Raw genomic sequence first — 7,500 nt, 5'->3', positions numbered from 1 at the left:
AAAAAACAAAACAGACACAATACAGGCTATATAAAGAGAATAACACCATCTGTTAGAATAAAACACAGCAAAACCCAGCTGGACATGGTGGTGGCAGACACCTTTAATTCCAGCACTCACTGCTGAGGCAGGGGCAGGCAGATCACTGTGAGTTTGAGGCCAAACTGATCAACAAAGTGATTCCAGTACTACTACTACTCAGAGAAATCCTGTCTGAGGAGGGGAAGGGGGAGGGGGAACCAAAATCCAAATGAGCATTTCCCTGTGACACCTGAAAACGGCTGACTTTCCACACCAGCCACGGAGGCCTCTTCACCTCCAAGGAGAAACTAAGGTTTCACTGGAAAGTAGTTAAGAGATAAGGAGTTCAGTCAAAGGCTGAGGGAGGGGTGATGACCTTGATCTAACTTCAGGTTCTTTTTCACTCAACCCAGCCAGACAGCAAGATAAAACATTGAATTCAAGCAACCTGTCTGTGGCGGCCCACGGCTCTCATCTCAGCAGTTGGGGGCCAGAGGCTGGTGGGTCGCTCCGAATCGGAGGCGAGCCTGGCATACACAGAGAGGGTTCTGAGAAAGCCACGGCATATTAGGTATGGCCCTGCCTGCACCAAATCTGACTCTAAACGTGAAGCCCTTCACTTCACAGAAAAGACAAACCAAAGCAAAATGGCAGACTGGTCTGCAGAGCAAGCTGCACGACAGCCAGGGCTGTTGCATCGAAACGTTACCACTGAAAACAAGCAAACACCTAAACACAAACACAAAATTGCAGCCCTTGGGAGGTGAGGGCAAGTGAACCTCTGAGTCTGTGTCCAGTTTGGTCTCCCGAGTGACTTCCAGGACAGCCACGACTACACAGAGGGACCCTTGACTTTACAGAAAACAGAAAACAAAACAGAAATCCAACACTTAGCCGGGCTTGGTGGCGCCCGCCTGCCATTCATCCCAGTGCTCGGGAGGCAGAGGTGGGCAGATCAGTGTGAGTTCGAGGCTAGCCTGGCCTACAAAGTAAGTCCAGGACAGCCAAGGCTACACAGAGAAACCCTGTCTTAACTTCCGTTGGAAGAAGAAGAGGAGGAGGAGGAGGAGGAGGAGGAGGAGGAGGAGGAGAAGAAGAAGAAGAAGCATCTTGTTGGGGAGCTTGGTTGTTACCAACCAGCTGAAAAACCTCCTTGAAAAAATTCCAAGAGGAGATATAAATGTGAGCCAAAATCAGGAGGGTAGTGTGTGCAGGGGCATCTTTGGAGACGTGGGGTCCTTTGGCTGTTCATTGCTCCTCTTGGAAACGTTCCTACAGAGAACCGCTCAAGGGCTCCAGGTGCCAGCAGAAGAAATCCTGCTGACAGCACTGGGATAATCGTTCCTGGGAACTAATAAACAGAAGGTTTCATTCATTCATTCAATCTCTGTTTCATCTCGTCTGGGTTAGTCTGGTGGTTCATAATAAAAATATAATTGTTAATAAAATTTAGCTCAGCCAGGCATGGTGGCTCACACCGGTTTCAAAAAACCAAAAAAGAAAAAGAAAAAAGAAATAAAAATGAAAATTGAGCCTACTCTCTCTCTCTCTCTCTCTCTCTCTCTCTCTCTCTCTCTCTCTCTCTCTCTTTCTCTCTCCCCCCCTTCCCCCCACTCTGTACACACACACACACACACACACACACACACACACACACACACACTTGGATGAAACATGAAAAGCTCCAATGAATGCAGTTACAAAGACAAAATGAATTGTTTTGTATTAATTATTTTTAAAGGAGTGTGTGTGTAATCCTAAAAGAATCATGCATTTAACCAACCATTTCTAGTTTAAATCCCCAAAGTGCCTATCTACTCATTAACAATTTTTATCAAATCATGTCAAGGAAGCTGAGGGAAAAAAATAGCAGTAAGAAATCAATCCCCAGCTGGGTGTGGTGGCGCACACCTTTCATCCCAGCGCTTGGGAGGCAGAGGCAGGCGGATCGCTGTGAGTTCGAGGCCAGCCTAGTCTACAAAGTGAGTCCAGGGTGGCCAAGGCTACACAGAGAAACCCTGTCTCTAAAAAGCCAAAAAAAAAAAAAAAAAAAAAAAAAAAGAAATCAATCCCCTAGAAGTCCAGCTTCCATGACGGAGTCATGTCAGCTAGTGGTAGTCAAGGCACTGTTTTTGCTTGTAAGCCTCAAAAAGTCTGTAGCTCGGCTGTTAAGAGTGTACCTCTTCCTAAACCTCAAACTTGCTAAGCCAAATTCTTTGTAAGGGCAGTCGTCATTGCTAACAATCTACATCTCTAAGTTCTTTTGTTTGTTTGGTTGGTTTGGTTTTTCGAGACAGGTTTTCTCTTTGTATCCTTGGCTGTCCCGGGCTTGCTTTGTAGGCGATCCGCCTGCCTCTGCCTCCAGAGTCCTGGGGTTAAAGGCATGTGCCACCATACCCGGCTACATCTCTGAGTTTTATCCTGTGTTTATTTGGTTGTTCCTTTTTTTTTTCTTTTTGGTTTTTTGGTTTTTTATCTTGGTTTTCCGACACAAGGTTTCTCTGTGTATCCTTTGCTCTCCTGGACCTGCTTTAGAGACAAGTGTGTGCCACCATGCCGGAATCTCTAAATTCTTTCCAAGGGTGGTGGTCAAATCATGAATGTGCTCTAGCAGCAACACCTGAAAAAGATCAAGCACTCACTATTTCTTGTTGTTCGTGCCAATGATACTGCCCCCTTCGAGTTTTCGTACAAGTCATAGATCAAGAGGGGGTGTGAAGACCACAAGGGCAACAAGCAGAGCAAGGAATGCTGCAAAACAGCAGAAATAAACTCCTCAGGACAGGCATCCCTCCAGGCTCTGCAGATCAGAGACACACCCTTTGTTGCTGTGCTAGCTAGTGGGGTGGGGCTGCAGGGGCCTCAACCAAGAGACAATTCTCCTCTCCTCCCCCTCCCCCTCCCCTGCCCCACACAGGGTTTCTCTGTGTAAAATCCTTGGCAGACCTCAAATTCACAGAGAGCCCACCCCCAACCCCTGCCAATAAAAATCTAATCACCCACCTGCCTCTGTGTCCCAGAGTCCTGGGATTATATGCACAGCTGTAAGGGACAATTTTTTTTGAGACAGGGTTTCTCTGTGTAGTCTTGGCTGATTTTTTTTCTTTGTTTGTTTGTTTGTTTTTATCATAAGCCGAGTGATCTCACAGATAAGATGAAAGTTTTCCAAAGTAGGGAAATTTACGGCAGTATTGGCAGAGTCAAGCAGAACTGTGAGGCCAACCAGGTCTACAAAGTGGGGTTGGGGTGGGCGATTCAATTACAGTTTGAAAGGACGATATTGCAATAAAGAAATGGCCGGGCAGTGGTGGCGCACGTCTTTACTCCCAGCACTTGGGAGGCAGAGGCAGGCGGATCGTTGTGAGTTCATGGCCAGCCTGGTCTACAAAGCGAGTCCAGGGCAGCCAAGGCTAACATAGAGAAACCTTGTCTCGAAAAATATATATATATATTAGAATGAGGAGAAGGAAGAGGAGGAGGAGGAGGAAAGGAAGGAAGAAAGGAAGGAAAGAGCCAGGCCTGGTAGCAGCAATGCACTGATCATTTAAATTTTTCATTGCATTAGTCATAAGAAAAAAAAATAAAGCAGATATAATTAATTGTCCTGGCATGCACCACCAGGCCCTGCTTCCTTTAATTTCATTTGTTTATTTACTTATTTATATTGGTTTTTGGAGACAGGGTTTCTCTGGGTAGCCTTGGGTGTCCTGGAACTCAGTTTTTAGACCAGGCTGGTCTCAAACTCACAGAGATCCACCTACCTCTGCCTCCCAAGTGCTGGGATGAATGGCGTGTGCAACCATGCTGGTCCTTTCAGCTCTTTATCTCCAAGAAAGTTTCTAGGTAGTCCTGGGAGTTCCAACCTAAGTCGATCTACACATCAGTTTCAAAGACAGCCAGAGGGGAGAGAGACAGAGAGAGAGAGAGAGAGAGAGAGAGAGAGAGAGAGAGAGAGAGAGAGAGAGAGAGAGAGAGAGAGAGACTATCTCCAAAAACCTTAGATAAGTAAGTACATAAGTAGATAGATAGATGATACACAGACAGAAAGACAAATGGAGGCCAAGCATCATAGTTTCCTCATGTAATCACAGCAGAGAGAGGTGGACTTCTGTGTTTGGTTTTTCCAAGTACATATTTAAGTCTTTATTCAGCTATCTATCAAGGATAAACTGGTCCTTTATTTAGTGTAGTCTCCATACCCCATGTGTAACCATGGAAATCCCTAACTAGATGAGGCCTGCCTCCAGCTCACAGAGTTTCACCTGCCTCTGCCTTCAGAGCTATGGGATTCAAGGCCTACAGGACCACACAGAGCTGGCTTCTTTAAGTTCTGGTTTCAGAACTTAACCCCAATGTGCATGTACAGAATTATAGGGAAGCCTCTTCTGATCTACACAGTTCCCTCACTCCATGAAAAGACAAACCACATAAAGGCTTAACTCACTCTCTGAAAACAAAAAACAAAAATTAAGAGCTGGATGGAGAGGTGGCTCAGAGGTTAAGAGCACTGACTGCCCCTCCAGAGGTCCTGAGATGCGTTCCCAGCGAGCACACGGCGGCTCACAGCCATCTATAATTTGATCTAATGTCCTCCTCTGGCGTGCAGGCATACACGCAGGCAGATGAAGCACTGTACACATAATAATGAATAAATATTTTTAATTGAAAATAAACTTTTAAATTAACTGTCCGGAGCCAGCCCAGGGTCATTCAAGGCTAAAAGAATCTACTGGCTGAGGCAAAATTCTGATGCCCCATTCCAAAGCTAAACTTCCTCATTTCAGCCTCTGCATAACTTCCTTATTTCAGCCTCTGCATAACTTCCTTATTTCAGCCTCTGCATAACTTCCTTATTTCAGCCTCTGCATAACCTCCTCCTTTCGACCTCGGGATAACCTCCTCCTTTCGACCTCTGCAGATGTTGTTTAGCCGGGTTGGCTCGGGACTTTCCAAGAGATAGTTAGCTAAAGTAAGATAGGAATTGTTTCAAGATGAACCACAGGATGTTCCCCTGCTGAGATCACCTGGAGGCATTCTCAGACCCCCTACTGCTTGGCTCCTGCTTCCACCCCATATAAGCTTTTGCTTTTGATTCAATAAACAGACCTTGATAGGAGTTCTACTTGGTCTCGTCTCCTTCTTTCTCGTCCCATCTTTTCAGGTATGGCTCCCCTCGCGACCCCGTAATTACTGGTCCTGCTGGACGGGACAAGTGGCGCCCAACGTGGCCACGAGGTACGAGCCCTCTACCACGAGAGAGACCCTTCATGGGAAATAATTCAGAAACGCCGCGGTCAAGTCTCTCGTCGAGGTCAAAAGTACCTCCGATCGTCTCGGGTGCGGGCCTGCTGCTCACAGGACCTCTCCGCACTTAGGTAAGAGTTCATCTCTGTCAATAAGATGGGTTAAAGTCTCTCAAAGGAGGCGTAATTTATTCGCCACCTTAAAATTTTTCTCAGGGAAAGAGGAGTTAGAGTTAAAAAAGCCCTTGTAAGCATTAGCTTTTCTTACAGAGATTCAAACAGTCCTTCAGGACACAGGGAACTCGGGTATTGCTTTATAATCGTCATGTCAAATTTTATGTCTATGTCTGTAAATTTGTTTAACTTTTTAAAATACTGTTTCATTTTTCTATGTCTTGAAAGAGGGCTAAGCTTTACTCGCTGGCCAATTTTCTAAAACAGTGCAGCACAACATGGCACACACAGCCTATGAGACAGTAAGAGTATTGCCTCTGAGGCAGGAGCAGGCCTGCCCTTTCCAGGGCCTGGACCCAGACACAGTGGCTGCCTGTGGGGCTTGCCTCTTATAGAACAGGCATGGCTGCAAACATGTGACAAGTTGAAAAAGCACGGTCTAAGAAATAGAGTTTATTGCCTAAAACTTAGAATTTTCTTGCTTAATTTTTTTGCTTGTAAGTGACTAACAGTTTTTCAAATTGGTCTAGCAAATAGAGTTAATTCCAAATTCCTTAGCTACAAGGTGTTTATAATTTTCTTGTTTATTTGCTTAATGTTTACTTGAAATATTTCTAAAAAATTTTAGGTGCTCAAATAAGAGATATAAACTAGTTTTGTCCTTGGAAACAAACATTTACAGCTGAGAGTTTCCAGCTTAGATCCAACTAACTAAACAAGTCCAGGGCTAATATTTCCTTGGGCCAGATAATTTTACAGAAACTGCTCCTAGTTATCTGTGGGCTTGACTCCTACAGAACAGAGATGGCTACAGACACGTGGCTAGTTGGAGAGGCGGAACTAGGAGGCTGATAGATTTCTAAACTAGGCTAGGGAATGTAGTTAACTACCTAGGACTTAGAATTTTCTTGTTTTCCTGATTAATTTTTGTTTGAGATGTTTAAAAATTTTTTTACTAAAATTAGAATAAAACAATTAAACAAGTCACGGTGGCACATGCCTTTAATCCCAGCACTCGGGAGACAGAGACAAGCAGATCTCTGTGACAGGGCATGGTGGTGCATACCTTTAATCCTAACACTTGGAGATTAACAGAGACAGAACTCTTAAATTTCAACCTGATCTCCACAGAGCGTGATCTGCTGATAAGCTAATTTTCTTACAAAGATGTAGCCTCCATACTACACTAATACATAAATACAAAGATGATAGATAGATAGATAGATAGATAGATAGATAGATAGATAGGGGAGGCACAGACAGACAAATGGAGACCAATGTTTATTAGTCATCAGTACTGATTCTATTTATTAGTAATGCAGCAGTGACTCTAACCAGTCCACAAAAGCAGTATGATTCTACTATACTCAGCACTATGGGCATACAGTGGGGTGGGAGTGCGGGGAGTAGAGAGAGAGAGAGGGGGGCGTGGGGGAGAGGGAGAGGGAGAGGGAAAGGGAGAGGGAGAGACCTTGACTCAAAGAAATAACTGAAAGCCAGGGGGTGGCGGCGCAGGGCTTTCTTTTATCCCAGGAGAGTCAGGCAGATTGCTGTGAGTTTAAGGCCAGCCTAGTCTACAAAGTGAGTCCAGGACAGCCAAGCCTACACAGAATCCCTGTCTCAAAAAACAGAAACAACAACAACAAAAAATAAATAAATAAATAACCGTAGAGATGAGTACAAAATAAATGAAAGAATGAATGAATGAATAAAAGTATGAACAGAATTCATGTGTGATAAAACAGGGGCCACACAAGATGAAAGAAAGAAGGAAAGAAAGAATTAAGTATCTCAGCAAGAGCTATCAGTAGGACTTTATGGATGTCAGATGGGAGACAGGGAGAGGCAGATATGCTGTGAATAGTGAACGCTGGGGCTGGAGAGATGGCTCAGAGGTTAAGGACACTGTTCTGCCTAGCAACAACATGCATGGTGGCTCACAACCATCTATAATGTGATCTGATGCCTTCTGGCCTGCTGGTGTATGTACATGCAGGCAGAGCACTGTATACGTAATAGTCAAGAAATCTTCAAAAAGGAAAAAACAAAACAAAACAAAAAA

At 44.5% G+C, this 7,500-nt stretch overlaps 1 long non-coding RNA gene across 1 annotated transcript in view; it reads left to right on the top strand.

Annotated features, from left to right (window-relative positions):
* LOC311580094 overlaps positions 1-5,137 on the top strand; it is a 23,620-nt gene extending 18,483 nt beyond the window's left edge. Inside the window, exon 2 of the long non-coding RNA XR_014773353.1 lies at positions 4,717-5,137. This is a non-coding gene — a long non-coding RNA (uncharacterized lncRNA). The remainder of the gene's footprint in view (positions 1-4,716) is intronic.
* The last annotated feature ends 2,363 nt before the right edge of the window (positions 5,138-7,500 follow it).

Source organism: Acomys minous, assembly GCF_964271855.1.
Source record: "Acomys minous genome assembly, chromosome: 12".
NCBI lineage: Eukaryota > Metazoa > Chordata > Mammalia > Rodentia > Muridae > Acomys > Acomys minous.
The sequence above is the reverse complement of the archived record's forward strand: the minus strand, read 5'-3'. Positions and strand labels throughout refer to the sequence as shown.